A 23,753-nucleotide genomic window follows, 5' to 3' on the forward strand; every position below is an offset into this window, starting at 1 on the left:
TGTAAGCCTCTGCTCTCCCTTTTATCATGAACACCACTTAGATTCTCAGCAATGAGCAAAGAATCACAGTGATAAGGCTCAAATTGCTGAAAAGTGATTTCATTCCACTGCTGATCTGAGAGAAGGCAGAGCATAGGGGTTGGGTATCACCAAGAAAATAGGAATGTATGAAAACTACAGAGAATACTCAGATGATTGTCATGGAATGAAGTGTTACTTACATGTGTGTGCCATGATATTCAGTGTACATTCAAAAATAATTAGAAATATAAACCATAGGAAACTTTTACTTCCAAACAAGGAAGAAAATTTGTCAATAGAAAATGTCAACTGGTGTCTTCAAGTGAGAAATTAGCTGTGAGAACGTTGAAGTAAACCACATATACTCATGAACAGATAGAGAATTTAATAAGAAAATGGTGCCTTTATGTGGAAAGGAGACATATGGAAACTAGAGCAAAAAATTAAAAATCTGAAATTAAAACTAAAATTTTAATGGGCTTAGGAGCAAATGGAGGCAGCACTGCTAGAACAGGGGGACCATGACTGCCCTGTGGAGGTGTGGGCTGAGTACTCAGGGCACTCTGGGCTCCTCAGCTCCTTGCCACTGCCATTGCTATATAGTGATTCTGCTGAGTCCTTGTGTACCTGGCTGGGCTAAGATGTTGACAGGAAGGAGGAGCCATGAGCATGCTTCAGGATGCAATGTGACCCAGCTTCTCCTCTCTTACTTGGCTAGAGAGCTGGGACTTGGGGTTTTCCTTTGATATCTGGGCATTGGTGGCCTCTATGAGGAAGGAAGACATTGCAAAGTGGATACCATAGGGAATCTTGTTTATCTGAGACAGAAGCTGCATCAATTGCTGGAGTAACTGAATGAAGAAATATGAAATCTTAGTAGTTTCATCTAGAAGAGAGTTTCAAGACAGTAGCTGAGTAGATCAAAACTGCAAATTCCAATGGCTTCTTTTGGTGTAAGTCAGAAGGGACCCTTTCTGACCTGAGCAAAGGGTTCTCAGAGAGGAACTTTAATGACATCAAAGTGCTTTCTCCCATGACTTGCTAGGGACAATCACACATGTTTTACAAATGTAAAAGAAGTTATCACAATCAAGGACTATTGCCAGAGTAACTATATCACCCTCAAGTTCTTCAAGGGTGACCATCTTTACATCCTGGATACATCAGGTCACAAGTGGTGGTATCCACACAACACCACGGAAATGGGCTACATCTCTTCCTCCTATGTACAGCCCTTAAATGACTAAAATTTAAAATTCAAAGACAATGGAATGATTTACAATCTTCCAGACAAACCAAAGTAGTTAAGGAGTTAGATTTGCTTGGAGGATGGACAGAAGAAAAGAAACGTTTGAGCAAATCATACAGTAACAAACTCTTGTGGAAGGAAACCAAATAATATATTTCTGAGAGGCAACATGCCAGCAATGCCCAGACTGGATTAGTTAAATCTCCTGGATTTGCTACTGTCAGACACCTCCACTCTTCACTTATCAAATATAGCTGAACAACCAACAATAGCATCAACACCACCTTTGATGAGTTTCTGGCCACGCATCAGCTAAAGACAGAACAGGTGGGCAACTGATATAATTCATTCCTTAGAAGAAGAAAACATTCTTCCTTTGTGTCAGCACTCTCCATTCTCCAAGCCAAGTCTGATACTCTCTGATCATTAAATTCTTTTCACTGGGTTGAAATCTCTTGCCTTTGAGCTGGGGGATTTTTGAACTGCCTGGCTGAGCCACCAGAAGCTGGCCATATCTTGCCACAACTTGGACCTGATTAGCCAGAGGCCTATTTGGAGCCAGACAAACTGATATAATATGTAAGCTGGATACTTCTGGGGGTTCTGTAAAGCTTCTTGACAGCAATATTATCATCCACATACCCAAATGTCATGTAGCTCCTGGAGAATTCCAGCAGATCTCCATGAAGACTCTGATTGACTGCTCATTGTACTCAACAGTAACAAATTCAGCAGTGTCAGCTCTGTAATGGAGGTAAAGCTGAGAAACCTGGAAGTGAAGACTTCCATCATTTTAGAGATAAAAGTTTCAGCCAAGGTGAAAAATGAGGTTTTTAGTAAAAACCCACTGGGTCTCAATGCCTGAGGAAAGACTGAAAAGAAGGTCTATGTGTCCCCATTCTTCTCACCTACAGTTATGGGGACACAATCCTGGGACAGCTGGAGATCCTGGAACCATGTATGTACCTCGTGATTGTTCTCCATGGCCCAAACATTTTTTACCATCTTGTTCAGGCACATCAGCCTGAAAAAGAACCCGATCATTGAGTGCTGGAAACATCATTCAGAGATCCTCATCCTGGTGAATGCCCTGGATAAACTAAAAGCATCTGTTTTCAGTTCTGTTGATCAGGATGACTTCATGCTTTGAGCTGGTTACCTCCCACCATGCCACGCTGGAGAGCAGCCCTTCCCCACCCAGTTCATGCTAGAAACCCACTCATCACTGAGGACCTCATGAAGGTAACATAGCAGCTTCTCAGATAGATTCTAGCTTCCTCCTAGGCAGAGATCATGCCCAGGGACCAAACACACACAGGGCTCCATATTTCTCTTCTACCTCAGGGGAGGACCAAGGGGTTTTCTTTGCCAATCAAATGTTTTTCTACTTGTTAAATATAAATTTATGTTTAAAATCACTGTAAAGTTTGGGGTGGGAGGATATATGATGCCGGATGTAATTTTGGCCCCGTTCCTCTAGCTCTCTGCGTAGCAACATATTCAAGCTATCCCATTGGATCTTTCTGCTCTCAGCTGACCCAATCCCTCGCTGCCACCCCTTAGCCTCCTCACCAATCACGCAGCGCGCCTCCCCTGGCCCCTCCCTATTTCCACCTCGCCACTATATAAAGCTCTGTACTTCCGCTAATAAACGTTCTGGTGCGTGACGCCTTGCCAGCCCCATCAGTTCCCGTGAGTCGTTCTTCGTCTCGCGCGCCCTCCAGACCTTCGAGCCCCGGGAACCGGTCGGCTACTGAGTTCCCCCGTCTCGCTGCGAGGAAGACCCCAGGCGGGAGCTAGGGAAAGCTCCTGCAATTGGCGCCCGAACAGGGACATCCCCGCTGCTCGTCTTCTCTCCAGCCCCATTCGCCACGCTCAAAAGGTAAGGGCCCCCGCCGTTGGCAATGGTCCCCGTCTTCTCTTTCTCGCCACTCGCCACACTTAAGCCCGGCGACCGGCCCCAACTAGCAACCTAGCTGCCTTACCCCGTCTTCCCCCCCCCCTCCCCCCCGGTTTCTTACCTGCGCTCGTCGCTCACTGTTCGCTCCTGCCTTCAAGGTTCGCAGCCCCATCCCACTGCGTCCTGTGGGGGGCCTGTCTGCGCGGCACCCCCATGGCACGGAGGACTTTCCCATCGGCTCCGGTTCGGATGCCGGGTCCTTGTTTGGGCGGCTGGACGGTGCGCTTGAGCTCGGCCCCCCTGGGCTGAGCAGTGTCGAGGCCGAACAAGATGGCGAACTTCCACCTTCTTCCCCAGGTAAAAGCGGGAACTGCCTCTACCCCTCCCCTGCCGCCATTTTGCGTCACTGCCCCGCCCCGTCTGCCATCTTGTAATGGCACCACGCCCATTAACCCAGGCCCTTGGCCGTCCGCTACGCCGGCAGCGATCTCGGCTGACCCCTGGCACCCCCCCCAGGCAATTCTACCTGCACTATAAGCCCCGGGCCCCTCTCTCACACTGACCCCTTCGTGCACGCGCTGCCTCCTCTCCAGCAGCCAGTTTCGTGTTTCCCCATGGGTGTCCGGCCCGCTCCTCAGCGCCCTCTCCCCTGGTGCCCCTTCAATGCCGACGGGGTTGGGCGCCTTCGTGGGGCGGTTAAGGAGGATGGCCTTGGTAGCCCTTGCGCCGCCTGTCTTGTTGGGGAACTGTCCCAGCAGCTGTGGACTCCCTTTGCTGGATCTCTCTGGCGGGAGCTATCCTCACCCCCTGTCAATGTGTTGACTGGTGGGCTCATTTCCATGCAGATCACTGACCATGCCTCCAGCATTGACCTCCCGGCTGAAGCCTTCACCGGGACACGCCCCTTCACCCTTCCTGCGCACTACGTGCAGGCCCCACCGGGCTTCTGGCTTCGGCTGAGGGGGGTGGCTCTGCGAGCCTTCCGTACATGCTCGGCCGCTGGGCCAGAGGGATTCGCCAAACTCGCTCAGGGCCGAGGCGGGGATTTCGCCTCCTTTGTCTCGCGGGTCGCCGACACCTACGAGCGCAGGGTTGCCGGCGAGCAGGCTCAGCTGACACTCGCCAGGGAGCTTGTTTTCGGGGGAGCGGACCCCGCTTGTAAGCAAGCGCTCATTCCGGTAAAGGAAGGGGGGTTACATGACTGGGTTCTAGCTTGCACGAATGTGGGCTTCCAAACCTCCTCCCTGGCCCAAGCCATCGCCACGGCCATGTCCCTCGTCTCGGGCTATTTTGGGTGCGGCCAAGCTGGCCATTTTGCAAAGGAGTGTCCAACAGTGGACCCCCACTTAAATAGACCCCAGCGCAAGCCTCCCGCACCCTGCCCATGCTGTAACAAGGGCTACCACTGGGCCCGAGACGGCCGCTCAACCACCATACAGCAGCCTTTCAACTCCAGGAGGGGCATGCCCCAGCTCTGCTCCCAAGGGGCACCGGCCCGAGCCGGACCCATTCCCAAACCATAATGTGGACAGTCCCCATAACACCCAACAAGCCCACCCGCTCACTTACAATAGATCAGTGCTGGTATATGGGCACCCTAAATTCTGGAGCGGAAATATCATGTCTGCCAGCATGCTTAAATCGGTGGAACGCAAAAGAAGGGCCCTCTGTCATCGGGGCCACGGGCTCGGCCCCCTCCTTGCGATCCGCCTTTCCCTTAACATGGGAAGATGATAAAGGCCGTTCAGGCACCTTTCGGCCCCTCTTCCTAATTACTTTTAACCAAATCCTATGGGGCCAAGACATTCTATCAGCCGCGGGGGCAATAATTACCACTCAGCCCCCCCCAATGATTTGCGCCACTGCTCACATAACACCTCCAGCACCCACTCCTCTTCAATGGGACACAGAGGAGCCTATTTGGATGGAGCAGTGGCCTTTACCTTCCCATAAATTAGAAATACTTAAAACCCTCGTCTTAAAGCAGTTAGAAGCTGGTCACATTGAGCCTTCCACTAGCCCCTAATTAAAATTCAAATACAAAAGGAGAAGACTAACAGCCCTCGAGCACCCCCTAGCGACCTTGTCACAGCTACTCTCATACATCTAAATCTCCTCACATTCGATCAAGAGGGCCTATCTCCCCTACATAAACACTGGGGACCCTCTCACAAGCCCACGCCAGCCCCGCTGGTTCGCTGGCACGACCCGGCCACTAATACGTGGCAAGGGCCCACCCCTCTCCTTGCCCAGGGGCGCAGTTTTGCTTGTGTCTTTCCAGAGAAAGGACCGCAGCCAATTTGGATCCCCGGAAGGAACATCCGTCCGGCCACGGCGACCAAGCAGACGCCATCGACACAGAATGCGAGCCCTGAAGAAGAAATTGGAGAAAATGCACCTCGAACAGCCCTCAGAAAAGAAAAAGTCACAACCGTCACTACCGTCATTGACCACCAGACGCCTGCGATGTCAGGCAAGAACCGAAGAGCTGTCCTCATTCTTCCGCCGCAAGCGAGACTTCGGGATTTCTGTCGCGATCGCTGCCGCTGTCATCGCATCTCTAGCCGCCGCCACTACAGCTGCTGTCGCCCTCACCCGAACCTCCACCACCGCGGAAGTCATCAACAACCTCACTCGTACCACTGCCGGTGCACTCGGCAGTCAAGAAAACCTAAACCTTCTAATGCACCACTCCATCTTCAATCTACAGCAGCAGATGGACCTAATTGCCCAAGACATCGAAGCCCTCTACGACATAGCTTATGGACAATACCCCTTTTCCAGCCTCTGTGTTACCCCTGTCCTCGTTAATCACTCCCAATCCCGCCTCACTTTGCGTGACTGGATCTTTATGGCTTATAATGAATCTTTTTGGAATCATACCCACCACCGCCAAGCTCACATACTTACTCTAGAAAAAACAATTATCCCTAAAGTCTCTGCCTCCATTCTCTTTGACCTAATGAAAAAGTTCTCTTCTTTCTTCAAACCCTCTAACCTCATCTTCTATGGACTCCTATTACTTGCCTTCATTGTCGTTCTTATTATATTCAAATGCATATATAGACAACTCTCCCACCATAGACAACAAACTACACTTCTTGCTCTAGCAGCTCTCGAACTTCAAAACCCCTTCGCGGGCGCAGGCCATCGCCAACAGGCACAGGTATGGTTAGCGAGTGTTGCCCACCCTGAGGACTGATCACCCTCTGGGAGCGTGGCTCATGCATATGCTGGCTCATCCGCATGAGCCCCACGGGCGCCCACGGGCCTCCTGCACCTGCAGCCGGCCTTGCCTCTCCCCTTTTTCTTTTTTACTCTCTCTTCCTCTCCTATTAAACAAAAGGGAGGAATTGCCGGATGTAATTTCGGCCCCGTTCCTCTAGCTCTCTGCGTAGCACATATTCAAGCTATCGCATTGGATCTTTCTGCTCTCAGCTGACCCAATCCCTCGCTGCCACCCCTTAGCCTCCTCACCAATCACGCAGCGTGCCTCCTCTGGCCCCTCCCTATTTCCACCTCGCCACTATATAAAGCTCTGTACTTCCGCTAATAAACGTTCTGGTGCGTGACGCCTTGCCAGCCCCATCAGTTCCCGTGAGTCGTTCTTCGTCTCGCGCGCCCTCCAGACCTTCGAGCCCCCGGGACCGGTCGGCTACCAAGTTCCCCCATCTCGCCGTGAGGAAGACCCCAGGCGGGAGCTAAGGAAAGCTCCTGCAATATGAGAAAAGTTTTATTTAATTTTTAATGGACTACAAAGGTAAAAAAAAGCATTTGATGGAGGTAGATGCTATTGAGGTTTTTATGTTGTATAAAGATATTTTAAAATTATGCTACAGATGAAAATATATATTAAATGGTAATTGAGGATCCTTCTGAAAGCCACCTACATTTTGCATTTTGCACTGAGATAGAAAGGTAATTCTTCATGTGTTGGTCATTCTTTACTCCATATATGTTAAAAGGTAAATCAAATAGGAAAAGTGGTTTCCAGTTAATGAGGATTGCTGAAGTTCAGTCTTTCTCAAAATTCCTTAGACCCTACTCCCACCTGTTATTTACATTACTCCCATCCTTTTTATTCATGTGGTAGTGGATTCATACTCCCAACAAATCTTTTGTGAGCTTACAGGGCAGTAAATTCTGATATTAGTGATTAGCTGTTCTTGAGGTCTTTTTGCCAATAGTTTAGAAATCACTTGGGAATCAATATTTTTCATGCATGTGTTCTGGCTCAGAAACTCAGTCCCTGCATAGATGCACTCAGTCGTTCAAAAGAACAGTACCATTTGAGAGTTAAATGGCCTTTGCATTTCCAAAGCCAAATTGTCATGTTCCTCTTTTGGTGACAGTTATGCTCTTCCTGTAGAGATCACAACCACAAAGGCCACCAAACTTTCTTGTGTTGATATATAATTCCCTTATCAGTTAATGCATGCACAGGTACACCATGGTAATCTGCCATTGCCAAACTTTCCACTTCATTCTTTCTAAAATTTAAACCATATACTTATTTGTATCCTTCTATCCTCAGAAATAAATACTACATCAGAAAACCATTTTTGGTTTTCTGAACCAGGATTTATCAGAGCAGGATGTACATTTTCTAAAATTAAAGTTATTCTTTCCCTTAAAATCATAGACTTGACAAAGTGATGCATTAATAAATGAAAACTTAAAAGGTTTTAGAGAAATATGGATATGTGCAGGCATATGCATATTTGATTAATTTTTTGCATTGTTGTTGTGACATCTCATAAGTATGCAGGAGACAAAACTGGTGAAATATTTGGCAAAGTAACAGAGTGAGATAATCCCCAGGAATATTTCATTTGTTTGCACTGATGTGAGGCCATTTGAAATCCCCAAATTCCATTTTCTAAATCTGTTTTCTTGCACTGTGTTAATTAGTCAATACAATCAATGTATAATGATTTATTCAGTCCAGACATTATTATACATATGCTGACTCATACACTGAAGGCCAACAGTTTACAAAACAAAACAAGCAAGCAAAAACAACAAAAATATTTTATGCTGAAAGAATACAAATACCCCAAATGAGCACATGAGATAAGCTTAAATTCTTTTCTCAAATCTTCCTCCATCATTTTTCTCCATAAATCATTTCTCACCTTTTCTCCAAAGAAAAAAAACATTATCAGTTGCACCTTAAACTATGGATATTTTCTTTCAGAGGCTTCAAATATTTTCCTATGCAACATGTTTTGTGGCACAAATTAAATATTTTAAAAAGTTGCAATGAATTTTATTTGAATATTTTAAACTATTAGGTGTGTGTTTGTTTTCTGTACTCAAACTTTAAGTAAACAAACCTAAATAAGAGAAAAGAGTGGAGGGAGAAAGAAAAAAATTACTGAGCTGAAAGACAGAACAATAGAAATTATCTGATCAGAAAAACAGATAATAATGATGAAAAATATCAAGCATGCTTTCAGTGACCCTTTTTAGGGAAAATATCAAGATGCTAACACATGCATATTTGGTGTCCCAGCAGGAAATTACACAGTGAATAAGGCAGAAAAAGTATATGACAAGAGAATATTTAAAACCTATACTTATCTATGCAAGATAGTCAAAGACTACAAAAGAAATTAACCACGTAGCAACTCACACTCAGAAACTTTACTGTCAAAATGCTAAAAAGCAAAGTTTAAGACAACATCTTGAAGAAAGAAAGAGAAAGTAATCATAGATTATAGGGAGGGGAAATGTTAAAAGAGTGGCTAGCCATTGTTGGGAAACAATGCAGTTCAGGAAAACACATTTCAATTGTAATTCATTTGAAAATTGCAGATTTACTAAGAAAAAAAATAGAAAGCATTGTATGGATAGGTATGTAATGTATATGCTGTCTGCATATGTATAGGATATTTATGATGCACTATGTATAGAGTAGAATGTACACACATGGAATAATTTCTCAGTAAGTAGTGCATGGAAATTCCACACCTCTTCATAGCCTATTCATTTGTGAGGCCAGTGTTTAAAAGGGCCTTTGTGACAGTTTCCATTAGTTTATGTGTTGAGATAATATCATTGTACCCTCAATGTTGAGAGATGGATGACAGAGAAATCGATCTTTCAACTGCCAGTGCCATGGCCAGTTACACAGAGACCAACCATCTGTGTTCAGCAAAAGAGAAAACTTTCCTCTCACTTTCTCATAGGCCTAGACACTCTGTGAGCACTGAGACTTCTTTCCCAATGACAGAGAGGAGTCAGGAACCCCCAGAGTGAAATCTGCCTCCTTACAGCCTTGCCTACAGGCCATACCACACAGGGAATGCAAATAAGGGGTCTCTCCTCCATGCTATAGCCTCATTCCCACCACCAGCCCACCCCCACTTCTGCCTGGAATCCTCCATGATACACTTGTATTTGTCCACAGCCCAATGGAGTTGGGACCTAGGGAACTACATGAAGAGAAAATATATCCTCCATCTGCCCTAGAAAAAGGACAATGGATGGCCTCAAAACAGATGGACTCTTAAATGGGGAGGCTGGAAAGCATCCATTTCACTTCCCATTTCCCCATAGTTCCCCTGTCAGGATGGAGCTCCATTTCCTCACACTGCATTTGTCCCCTTTAACCCTTCATGGGGAGGGTTTCATGGGTTAGGGACACCATACAGTTTCCACAGATCAGTGTCCATTACTGACAAGGTGAAGTTGGCATCCCTGTGAACACTTCTCTGAGGTACACGAGGACCCTCCGGCACCATCCCTGGTGAAGTCCATAATTGAAGCCAGGAGAAGTACAGGGGAGAATGGGCCTCAAAGAAGAAGGAGAAATGTGAGACAATGGAGTCAACATTCTTGGGAAAAGGAGGACAGAGAAGGAGGGAAATAGGCAGAAACAATTGGGGCCCAGTTTGGGTGGTCTCTGTATGGAATGAAAATAGCCTAATGGGACAATGATGGGTTATATTCTGCTCTCCAACAGGCCATGAAAGTGCTGATGAGAGCTTCCAGAGTGCACTGTGGGTTTGTGGGATTAAAGAAACAAGGATTTGAAACACAGAGCTCTGTGTAACATTTGTCATCAACCCCTGGAAATCATTGAAATTCATGTTGAGAGAAGTCTTTGAAGAAGGTCCCAGGATCTTGTTCACAGTTCATTGGCCACTCCGGACTCTACCCAACAAATGCCTATAAATATATTTCTTTTATCAGAATTTTCTGGGAGTGCAGCTGTAGGAACTTTTCCAAACCCATGTGCTCCTCCCACATAATGCTTGGAAGTTTAAACAAGTGCTTCTCAGTTTGGGGAGAGATCTTTCAGGTTGGAGACTCTGACTGGGTCTGGACCCCACGATTGACTGATACAGACTGGAGTCTTCCACATAAGCTGTTAGCAGGGACTTAAAAATGGCCAATCCATGGAGGTATTTTTCAATTTTTCAGGGTAATTTATTTGCTTTTATGATGTATTTATGAGTAGCAAGAAGGTAAAATTTTTGAGATGTGGATGATGGCATTAGTTACACCTTAAAACAAGGGATTCTTTAGTTCATACTGTTCGTGTAATTCTGGTTGACTGCTTTCTTCTCTAGCCTGAATCTGCTGTTCAGTCTATTGCAGGAAGTGACCCCACAAGTGACATTGATTATTAAAGGAGAGGCTGAATGCCAAAGACTGAGGGTGGGGATTTGTGCACCTCAGGCCTTTGGTAAGGGTTAGGTGACATTTACAGAGAAATAGTGAACATCAATTTATCAAAAAAGCAATGATTGTATATATGACTTGCCTGTCTTTCTCTACTCAGTAGGAATTAGGCAAAACATAAGAAAATGAATTGATCATGGCCCATACTGTTTCCATCTCCCCACTGTATCATCCATGGCTCTTCAGCTCCCAAGACCTTTTTGCCTTAGGGCACTGCCTCCACTCAACACATGGTGATGAGGGACAGGTTTCCAGAGAGTTTGTAGATGTAAGTGAGACACAGTGGCTTACCTAAGTGCCACAGGGTGTCAAAAACAAACATCACTATTAATCTGATATGGCCATGCCTTGAGGACTCAGTGCTCAGGACAGAGGAATGTTTATTCATCTCTGCTTGTTCAGTTGAGAAACACCACCAAAGCTAGGGGAAGAAAGGGGTCCTTAGTCCTTTGCTGAGTCCCCATAGTACAGGAAGTATCAAAGAGCACTCTCTTACTTCTCCTGGTACCAGTCCATATTCTGGCTGTGAGCACTGAGCATACCATGCAAGTATGTATGGTGGTTGAATCCAAGGTGGTTGAATCCAAGGATGCTGAGAATGAAGGCGGCCAAGTCTTCATCAATTGGGAGAGGGAACTTGCAAACACAGACCAGGCAAAATGATGACAAGATGCAGAATACAGTTGCTTGGGGTCTGAGCCAGAGGGACTGTTGAAGGATGGGGGCTACTATGGGTCTGTTGGGATTGTACGCACCTGTGCAATGAGAGAGGAGCATGAGGAGGAGAGGAGTCCAGACTATGGTGGACACAGCCTTAAGTCACCCTCAGTGAAGCTTTGCTGCTCCAGGCCTTTCTTATTCCCTCCCCACTGGCCTCAGGAAGGGGGACATTCTTAGGAAAATCCAGACCCACCTACCCTCTGTCCCGACCCCCATCACAGACCTAGATTCAAACACAGAGGAAGCCTGGTGCTCTAGATCACCCATGGCTGGGCCTGGCATAGAAGGAGCTGCTGTGACCCCACAGACTTATGTGCTGGACACTCTTACCCAGCTGCAAGCACTTGTCCTGCAGAACCTTCTGCTCCCCTCCTGGTTTCAGTTCTAACTCTTCATTCTTCTAGACCTGGGAGACCTCAGGCTTTCTTTCCTTCAGACTGCTCAATCCCTCAACTTCATATGGGTTCTTTGGTTCCTTATTTTCACACAAGTCAGGGTAATCCATACTGGGTCAATGGAGCTGTCATTCTGGTGTATCCTGAGCTGATGTGAGTCTTTCTTTGAAGGTCACACATGAAGTCTTGACCCAGGAGCCTGGTTCCTGCTCTGAGCTGTGGAGAAAAGCTGAGGGAGCTGGCCACATCACTCCATGCAGGTCTACAGGAGTAAAAGTTTCTTGTGGAGGTCCCTGAATTTTGAATTGGAGTTTGCTGAAGGGAAAAAAGAATAGGCCAATTGTTCACCCTTCCATAACAAGGCATAGACAGGAGATGCAAGCGCTCCATGGATTGCTGAAGAGGTTGAAGTGCAGGATGTGGCATATTTATGTAGGGGAAGATCATGGGAGGCTAAAAGGCACATGAGAAGGGGCCTTCCAGGGAGATGGTGGACCAGAGTTGAGTGAGTTCACTCCTGCTCCGTGAAACAAGGTAGAAGACAGGGAGAAAATATCCAGGACTGTAGGTCCTGGGGTTTAAGTATTCTAGGAGGGGCTTTAGGCAGTTTTTTGTGTGAAGAGTATCAGTTTTTTGGGGGTGATTGAGGAGGATAGCATGTGTTGGGTGACCAGGATCCCCACTGGGGGAGCTGTGGTGCATTGGGAGGTGCAATAGGAGGGAACTGACCCTCTTCTGTTCTAGCCTGCACACCTACTAGCTGGGGAAACCTCCCTATGTGGTTATGGAGAACAGCACCCACAGGGAGCCTGGAGGCCAATGATCATTCACTGTGAGTCAGGCCAAGGGGTCGGGGAGAGATCATTTGCTCAGGTGTAGGAGTAATTGCCTTGCAGTCTGGTGTCTGGCAGGCCCACCAGCTGCAGATGATCTGGTCAGCTGACTCCCCGCATGCTGGTCAGCTCCATGGTCCACAAGTAGAGAGCTGCCGGCAAGCTGCCCTGGCCAAGCAGTGCCCCTGGCAGACCCGCACCCCTGGTGGAGCAGTCCCTCTGCTCAGCTTTACAAACTTGTGTCGCTCTGACCAGGAGGGGTAAGGTTGAGGGAGGAGACATTCAACTGCACCGTCTGTTGACCTAATGCAATAAGTGAGGGTCAGCTGCACTAGACAGGTAGAGGAGAGCTTGAGGTAGGAGGAGCTCATCGTTACCACCTGCTGGGGAGAAGGGGTAAGTGCAGGCAAACTAACTCATCTGCCTAGGCTCTTTATTTCTATTTCTATTTTTTAGTTTTATTTTTCTTTCTTCTTATTTTTTTATTTCCCTCTTTTAAAACATATTCTTTCTATACATTTTATTAGTAATCCAATTGCTCTCTCATTTTAAACAAATTATAGACACCTTAATTTATTTTACTCATTTTCTATTTTTTTCACATATTATTTTTTATTATTCTATTTTGTCTATTTTTATTATTGGTATTATTATTTTTCTGTTAAATTTTCTCTCCCTCTATTGGGCAACAGCCTGACTTCATTCCTAGTATGTCTTGAGGTATTTCCTTTTGATTCTTGGACCTATAACTGTCGAGGTGCATTTTGTTGTGGTTCTTGTTTCATATTTTATTATTTTAGTTTACTATGATTATCTTTTTTTTGTTTTTAGGCTAAGAGTTCAAGTTGGGTCTTCTGTGTCGAAGGTAGTCATTCTGCCACTGGAATACCCATTGGACAATGGCCTACCTTATAATAGATTCCTAAGTTGAATTGTATCCCTTATATGAGATCTGAAACTTGGTTTGACAGAGAATAACTAACAAACAAAGTGTAATGAAACATTCAGGAAGCAAAATCTAAGTAAATACAAAATTTTAGAAACGTGAAGGAAACCAACTTGCATAATAACCATGTTAAGGTAAACACAGAACACAACAGAAAATCACAAAGCACAGGAAGATACAAGTAGAAATGGCCCAGACAAATGATCAAATCAAAATTCCAGAGGAGACACAGAATTAAGAACAACTACTCAAGGATATTTATAAATAAATAAAGGCTAGCAGGAAGACACTAGAAGAGCATAATTTAAAAATTGCAAGGTTAAGTGGAAAAATGGCAGATATCACAGAAATGAAAGATGCAGTAGTCCAAGTAACAAAATATACTGTATACACACAGTAACAGATTAGAAGAAGTAGAAGGAAGAAAAAGTTAGTTAGAAGATAGAACAATAGAACTAGAGCACACAAAAGAACAAATGGCAACTGGATCTTAGGGAAGTGATGGAGAAGAGACATAAAAATATGAGATGTATTGGTGTCCCAGAAGAAAACAGCAAAGGGTTGGGCAAGTTAGTTGAAGATATAATTGGAAAAAACTTCTCAACCCTTATAAAAGACAATAATATGTACATCAAAGAGGCCTGGCAAACTCTAAATAGAATAAATCCAAGAAGCCCACCCAAAAACACACACTAATCAGACTATCAAGTGTTGAAGAGAAATAGAAAGTTCTGAAAGTAGCAAGAGAAAATCAGTCTACTACATGCAAGGGAAAACACTTAAGATTGACTTCAGACTACTCAACAGGCAACATGGAAACAAAAAGGCAGTGGTATGATATTTATAAGATCCTGAATGAGAAGGATTCCAACCATGTTTATCCAGCCAAATTATCCTTTAAAATTGAGGAAGAGATTAAAATCTTCATAGACAAAGAAAGATTGAGAGAACTAGTCAACAAGAGACCAGCCCTAAAAGAAAATACTAAAGGGAGACATGTCAACTGATAAAAAAAGACAGGAGAAGGAGGTCTGGAGGAGGGCCCAGAATTGAATACAAGTAAAGGTGAAATAAAGGAAAAGAGTGAGAGAAGGAAAACAATATACAGATTTGAAAAATGAAAACTAAGGAACAAGATGGTAAATCAAGAACTGTCTTACAGTAATTACTTTGAATGTTAATGGACTAATCTCACCAATTAAAAGATGCAGACTGTCAGAATGGATCAAAAAATATAATCCATCTATATACTGTTTAAAAGATATTCATCTTAGACTCAAGGACACAGATTGAAAGTGAAAGAGTGGAAGAATATCTTCTATGCAAGCTGTAACCAAAAGAAAGCAATAGTAGCTTTATTAATATCAGACAAAGTAGACTTTAAATTAAAAGACATTATAAGAGACAAAGAAGGACAGTACATATTAATAACAAGGACAACTCACCAAGAAGAAATAGCAGTCATAAATGTGCATGCTCCCAATCAAAGAGCTTCAAGGTACATGAGGCATGAATTGGAAAAACTGAAGAGAGATATAAACATATCAGCAGTAATAGTGGGAGATTTCAGTACACTGTTCTCCACTATAGATAGAACAACCACACAGAGGATCCACAAGAAAATAGAGAACCTAAACAATAAAATGAATGAATTAGATCTAATAGACATATATAGATCATTAGATCCCAAAACACCAGGATCCATATTCTTCTCTAATACACATGGAATGTTATCCAGGATAGATCATATACTGGAACATAAACTAAGCTTCTAAATTTAATAAGATGAAAATTATCCAAAACACATTCTCTGATCACAACTGAATGAAATTGGCAATTAATAATCATCAAAGGACCAGAGCTTGCACAAATACAAGGAGATTACACAATGCATTCTTAAATAATCAGTGGGTCAAGGAAAAAACTGCTAGAGAAATCACTAAGTATCTGGAGATGATTGATAATTAGAATACAACATATCAAAACTTAAGGGATGCAGTAAAGGCAGTGCTGAGAGGGAGGTTTATTGTCTCAAAGGCCTACATTAAAAAGCAAGAATGAGCAAAACTTGTGGATTTAACTGCTCTCCTGGAGAATTTAGAGAAAGAAGAGCAAATTAACCTCAAAGTGAATAAAAGAAGGAAATTATAACTCAAGCAGAAACAAATAAACTGAAGAACAATAAAAGAATAGAGTCAACAAAACTAAAATTTTGTTTGAGAAAATAATAAAATCAACCAATGAATTTATTAATTATTAATTTAATTAATTAATAAAATTAATAGATACGATTAATAAAATTGCCTAATAAAGAAGAAAAGAAGGAGGACATGAACAAATAAAATCAGAAATGAGAAGGGGCTTTATCACCTCTAATGAAGAAATTGAAAAAGTTGTAAGAGAATATTTATGATATGCTCTTATGGAATGTAAGATCTATATGCCAACAAATTAGAAAACTTAGATGAAGTGGACAAATTCTTAAAAACACAAGAATTACCTGTACTGTCTCAAGAATAAATAGAAGGTCTCAACAAACCAATTACGAGTAAAGAGATCCAGTCATCAAAAATTTTCCCACAGAAAAAAAAGCCAAGGACCTAATGGCTTCACAGAAGAATTTTATCAAACATTTCAAAAAGAACTGACACCAATCCTGCTCAAACTCTTCTAAATGATTGAAGAAAAAGGATTGCTACTTAACTCATTTTTGAAGCTAACATCAAATACTAAAATCAGATAAAGTTGACATAAGAAAATAATACTATACACCAATTTCCCTAATAAATATTCATGCAAAACTTCTTAACAAAATACTAGTAAATCATATCCAATGCCACATCAAAACAATTATATATCATAATGGAGTGGGATTCATACCAGGAATGCAAGTATGGTTCAACATAAGAAAATCAATCAATGTAATACAGCACATTAACAAATTGAAAGTGAAATATCACTTGATCATATCAATTGATGTTGAAAAGGAATAGACAAAATCCACCATCTTTTCCTGATAAAAACACTTCCAAAGTTAGACACTGAAGTAAGCTTTCTCAATATTATAAATGGCATATTAAAAAACACATAGTCATGGGGGGCAATGGTGGTGCAGTGGCAGAGTTCTTGCCTGCCATGCCAGAGACCTGGGTTCAGTTCCTGGTACCTACCCATGTGAAAAACAAAACAAAACTATAGTCAGCATCATACTTAATGATGAGAAATTCAAAGCATTCTCCTTGAGATCAAGGATGAGACAAGGATGCCCATTGTCACCACTATTATTCAACATTGTATTAGAAGTGCTAGCTGGAACAATCAGAACAGGAGAAAGAAATAAAAAGCATTAAAATAGGAAGTAGAACATTCATTATTTGCAGAATATATCATCCTATACTTAGCAAACCCTGAGAAATTTACAGTATAACTACTTGAGCAAAGTAGCAATCAAATTCAGCAAAGTAGCAGGATACATGACAAATGCACAAAAATCAGTAATGTTTCTATGCACAAGCAATGATCTATCTGAGGTGACAACTAAGGAAAAAATTCAATTCCAAATAGCAAACAAAAGAATTAGATATCTAGGAATAAGTCTAACCAGGGTTGTCAATGACATGTACAGAGAAAATTACAAAAAATTGTTAAAAGTAATAAAAAATAACTTAAATAGATGGAAAAATATCACACTCATGGTTAGGAAAGTTGACTATCATTAAGACATCAATTCTACCCAAATGCCAATAAAAACCCTAAGATCCTACTTTGAAGACTTGGAAAAATTATCAAATTTCTTTGGAGGAGAAAGAGACTTTGAATAGCTAAAGGTATATTAAAATAGAGGAACAAGCTGGAAGGTCAATAACTTCCTTACTTTAAAGTTTACTATAAAGCCACAGTGGTCAAAACAGCATGGTTCTGGCACAAAGACAGAAGGACTGACCAGTGGAATAGGATCAAGAGTGCAGAGAATGACCACCAAATTTATGGACAGTTGATCATTGATAACCCCCCCAAATCCACTGAATTGGGACAGAGTATTCTTTTCAACAAATGGGCACTGGAGAACTGGATTTCAATGGCCAAAAGAATGAAAGAGGATCCCTATCCTACACACTGTACAAAAATTAATTCAAAATGGATCAAATACCTTAATGTGAGAGCCAGTACCATAAAACTTCTTGGAAGAAATATAGGTAAACATCATCAAGATCCAATAACAAGAGGTAGCTTCTCATACTTAACACCTAAAGTGCAAACTGTGAAAGAAAAAATAGAAAAATGGGAGCTCCTTAAGAGCAACAGCTTCTGTGCTTCAAAGGACTTTGTTAAAAAGGTGAAGAGGCAGCCAACTCAATGGGGGGAAATTTTTGGAAACCACATATCAGATAAAGTCTTGAAATCCTGTGTGTATAAAGAAATTATACAGCTCACCTAGAGAAGAATAAACAATCCAACTATAAAATAGGCAGAGGAAATGAATAGGCACTTTTCTGATAAGCTAATACAGGTGGCTACAAAGTATATGAAGAGCTGCTCATCTTTATTGGCTAGAAGAGAAATGCAAGTTAGGACAACAGTGAGATATCACCTCACACCTATAAGAATGGCTGCTATTAAATAAACAAGAAACTATAAATGTTGGAGAGGATGAAAAAAATTGGAACACTTATTCACTGTTGGTTGGAATGTAAAATAGTTCAGCCACTGTGGAAATCAGTTTGGCAATTCCTCAGAAGACTAAATATTAAGTTTCCCTATGACCTGGTAATACCCATACTCAGTATATACCCAGAAGAGTTGTGGGAAGTGACATGAACAGACATTTGCACACCAATATTCATAGTGGATGTATTCACAATTGCCAGGAGATACAAACAATCCAGGTGCCCATCAACAGAGGAGTGGATTAGCACAATATGGTATACACATATGATGGAACACAAAGCAACATTTAGACAAAATGATGTCCCAAATATATGAAAACATGAAAGAAACTTAAGGACATAATGCTAAGTGGAATAAGTCAGACACAAAAGGACAGATACTATATGTTTCCATTATTATGACTCTGACAGCACCACCAGGGTTTTGGGGTGGCTAAAAGGTAACATCTGCATTGAGGGCATGGTAGCCTATGACAAACTCTGGGAATTGGTCTGTAGCTGCTTGTTGAAGCGCACTTTGAAAATTATTGATTTTTTCTTTCTTTTCTTTGTATGTGTATATATGTATGTTATATTTTACAACTGAAAAATGGTTAAAAACTATAGGCAATTTGGGTGGTCCATGGTGGCTCAGCAGGCAAGAATGCTTGCCTGCCATGCCAGAAGACCCAGGTTCGATTCCCGGTGCCTGCCCATGTAAAGAAAAAAAAAAGAAACTATAGGCAATTATAGTAATATAAGATAAAATAAATTCCTGAAATAAAAAATTGAAACTATTTAGTAACATAGCTCACTACTATAGCAAATGTGATATTTGTAATACCTTTTTATTTTATATTTTGAGTATGCACACATTTTTGATAGTTAATCTAATGGTATTTAAGATACTGTTCAATATTTAGAGATCCAATATATATGTTGTCTGTAGTTTTGTATTATTCTCCTTCCTTGCTTTAATTTTAAATTGGTTTATGAAACATATTGTACAAACAGCCTTTATGAAGATTATTTAGATCTTTAAAAATATGTTAATTAGGATATCCATTCTAGGTGTTTAAGTTTTCCACATTTTAATTATAAAAATATTTGTATCTTCATATTTTCATGAAATAAGAAAAACATCTAGTAACATATGTCATTACTATAGCAATGCCTATATTAGTAAGAACTTTCTACTTGATATTTTGAGAATATTCACAGTTTTGACAGTGATCAAATGGTATCTAAGTTAATTTTTAATAATTAGAATTTAAGAACTTTGTTATTTGAATAGGTAGATTTTTCCTTCTTGCCTTAATTTTAAATTGTTTTATGAAACTTACTGTGCAAACACAGGCTTTAAAAAGATTATATGGACAATCTATTTAAATATACCTATGATTAAGCTAACTAAGGCATGCATTTTTGGTGGTTCTGAGTGTATTGTTTGCTTACTTAAATAAAATAAAAATAATTTAAAAGTTATACAGAGAAGGTGAGGTTTAAAAATAAGTATGATTCCTGAATCATTATACTGACATTTCCTTTAGTCTCCAGAATCTTGGAGCAGCCAGAGGTAAAAACCTAAAATTGTGGAATTGTAACCTATACCAAAGTCTGGAGTCTGTTCGACAAGTAATTTTACAATGTACTTTGAAATTTATTGCTTTTCTGTATATATGTTATTTTTCACAAAAAAGGTTAAAAAGTATATTTCTTCCAGCCTCCAATATTCTGGAACAGCTAGAAGGAAAAATCTGACATAGTGGAATGGCAATCCAAAAGTACAACTAGGATGTTTTCTATAACTACTTGTTGAATTATACTTTGAAAAATATTGCTTTTTATTTCTTTTCTATGTATATATTTTATATTTTTAAAAAAAGTTTTAATAAAGCACATGAGAAGTGACTCTCTATCATTAGCCTTCAGGGAAATGCCTACCCAAACCACAATGATATGCCATTTCACCATTTCATACCCACTAAAATTGCCTCTAATAAAAACGGAAAAGTAGAAGTGTTGGAAAGAATGTGGGAAAATTGGAAACCTAGTTCATTGAAAAGAATGTAAAATGGTACAGCTGTGGTGAAAAATAGGTAGGTGATTCTTAACAATGTTATATATAGAACTACCTTATTACCCAGAAATCCCACTTCTTAACATATATCCAGAAGAAGTGTGAGCAGGGACTCAAACAGATATTTTCTCATGGATGTTCATAGCAGCATTATTCATAATTGTGAAAAGATGAAAGCACCCAAATATCCATCAGCTGATGAATGGATAAACAAAATGAGGCTTATACACAGTTGTGATAGTTAGATTCAGGTGTCCTTTTGCCAGGTGATAATGCTCCATTGTTCTGTTGGTGCTGACTTGAATCATCAGTATGTGAAACCCATCTATGGATTATTGCATCTGCCATAAGCTATGGGTGTGCCTTCCACAATAAGTGAAGTTCAATTCAATTAGCTGGAGGCTTAAAAGAGAGAGCAGTCAGAAGAGAGCTCAGGAGCTCAGCATATGTCATCTCAGCACTCTGAACACAGACCCAGACATTTTGGAGATATAGAATGGAATCACTCCCCAGGAAGGACTTTGGAACCCAGAAGCCAAGAGGCAAGTCCAGCAGATAATTCACCATATGCCTTCCCATGTGAAAGAGAAAGCCAAAGGAAAGTCAGGCCTTTCCTCTAAAGTAGTATACATTTGTGCTTAAATAAATTCCCTTATAAAAAGATGATCCGTCTGTGGTCTACTGTGTTCTGCAAGCTAAAAAAGAATTTGGTATCAGATAAGTGTGTTGTTGCTGCAATTTGCAAATTCCAAACATGTTGAATTGCTTTTTAAACGGATAAGGGGAAGATTTTGGAAAAGTTGAGAGGATTTTGATAGACAAGGCCTTAATTGCTTTGAAGAAACTGTCATTAGAAATGTGGGCTCTAAGGACTTTAGACAGAAATGATGAATGTGTCATTGGGAACTGGAGAGAAGGCATTCTTTGTGGATAGAGGGCAGAATTTGAGAATAGTGAGCTTGGATATTTATCACAGGAAATTTCCACACTAAAAAGTGTGGAGGATGTGGTATGGCTGCTCCTTGAAACTTATTGAAATGTGACAGGAAAGAGAGAACTGAGGACTGAACTTTTGGGTATGAAAAGACAAGGAATTGATTGTATGGAGAAGTCTGGGTTTCTAGGTAGGGAAGCAAAAAACAATAATGTCCCACGTGGAGATTTAATCAAACATAGAAACAGTCATCCATTGCAAGAAAATAAAGGTTTTGAAATGGATTTATACAGAAAGAATTTGTGTAAAGTCCTTTATTCTCATGGGCATGATCCCAGTGTACTGCATAGATAACCAACAAGAATATTGTAAGATCTGCATAAATGGAATCATTGGAATCTAGACTAGATGGGACACTGATGGCTCTTGGGTCACCATGGTTTGAGAACCTATTCCTGAAACCAACATGAGAGAAAAGGTTGTGGGAGACAAAGGGAAACATAAGATCTCTGATCAGTAACATCAGGCATTTTCACACCAACCCAGATGCTTCTGGAGAATACTCTTCATGAAAATCTTCTTCCTTTCTCTTCCTGCCCCAAGGGTCGACCTGACTTGACCCTGGGAGTGATCTTCAAAGAAACAGATGCTGAGACCTCACCTAGACTCCTTCTTTCTCAAAACTAAATCTATCACTGTGAACATTTTCTTCTGTCCCTTGTGAAATAATCAGTAGACATCAACATACATCAGGCAAAAAGTTCATACTAAATAATTTCATGCTTAATAAAAAGTATATCTCTGCTAAATATTATATAGTGAATACATAGTGACAAGTGAATCATCACTTTTGTTCAGAGAGGTGTGCCATTTGATTGTATGAATCCAGCTCTACCAGATGTATTAGGAAAAGAAAATTCTGGTACAGGAATATTCCCTAAGGTTAAACCTTGTATGTTTCACCAATTATTTTGGAAAGGGGATGGGCATGAAACATTCTTGGCCTCACTATTCACTCATGGATATGCACCCCTCTTTGTATAGCCTCAGAAAAATTTAGAAGGATGTTTCCTATAAGCATTTGTTAATCCTGCAGGTCTAGGCATTTTAAGTCATACTATTATATTTAATTGGCCTGAATAGTATACCATATTTTCATGTGGAACCCAGAACTTGATTTACTGAGTCCAGTTCAAAGGTACACCGTGAATTCACTGTGTCTGATGAGGTGCAGGTGCTGCCAGTTGTGTCCCTTGTCCTTGTGGTTCTGGAGCCCTGGTAAGCACTGGGGTTTATGCTCCACTCTGAGCAGTGATAATCAGCCATGACCAGAGGCTGGAAGCCCAGAGAGGTTGAGAGAGACCAAGCTACTCCACCTGCAGCCAGAAAATTAATCCAAGACCTTGGAATAGTTGTAGTTTTGTGACTCAGGGACTTGAAGACCCAGCCCTAATGCTGCTGCAAAGAAGATTACCCCTCATTGCAGACCTTGTAGCTCTTTCCAGAGCAAGTGACTGTGGCATCTGTCTCAGGCCCTTTGAGAAATAGGGTAGCTACACAAGCTTAATCTGACACAAAGTTGGATCACAGATACTGGAGTGGTGCAGAAAGGACTGTGAGTGTCAGACAGGGGACATGGGATGGTTCTGTGTGCAAACCTCCCAGGCCTCATCCCCCCATACGATGTTAGTCTTCCCTGTGGAGAGAATAGAAAGGGAGAAGAGGAGAGGGGCCAGGCCATGGGAAGTCTAAAACCTGCTTCCTGGAACTCTAATGGAGACTGAGTTCCTTTCAGTTTCTTTACATTTCTGAGACCATCATGGGGAGAAATGACTACATTTAAATGAAACATTGCTCCTTCTGTGTCCCTGGACCCTTTCATACCTGGGTTCTCCCAGGTCAGCAGAAGAAAAGGAGGAGGAAATGTGCTGACTGAAGCCCAACATGCTTCGCCTCTGGGACCTTTGGGTTCAACATGGAACATGGTACTCTATAATATTTAACAGAAATGAAGGCCTGTTTGAGCTTGGTGTCAATGAGGTTTGCTCAGCTCTCCTTTATATCAGAGCAGTTTCCAGAGCAGTTTCCATGGCAACAGGGCCATCTCAGGACACAGCACAGTTTCCTATGGTGGCCTCAAGTCCCCACCGCTATCTAAAGTCTCTGATAAACCTAAGACCTCTTCTTCAGGGGTCATAGCTCATGCTGAGCAACTCTCTTGTGCTGCAACTCATCAGGATATAGTGGGACTGTGGTGCCTCCAAATTCCAGATGGAGGGACTGTTACTTCAGAAGAGGTGATTATAACACAAATCTCAGCTGCAATTGCTCACCATCTTT

General features: G+C 41.8%; 1 pseudogene; it reads left to right on the forward strand.

The window, feature by feature from the left end:
• The first annotated feature begins 511 nt into the window (after nt 1-511).
• On the forward strand, nt 512-2,317 carry LOC143649325 (SH3 domain-binding protein 4 pseudogene; annotated as a pseudogene).
• The last annotated feature ends 21,436 nt before the right edge of the window (nt 2,318-23,753 follow it).

Source organism: Tamandua tetradactyla, chromosome 11 (genome assembly GCF_023851605.1).
Source record: "Tamandua tetradactyla isolate mTamTet1 chromosome 11, mTamTet1.pri, whole genome shotgun sequence".
NCBI classification, from domain to species: Eukaryota; Metazoa; Chordata; class Mammalia; order Pilosa; family Myrmecophagidae; genus Tamandua; species Tamandua tetradactyla.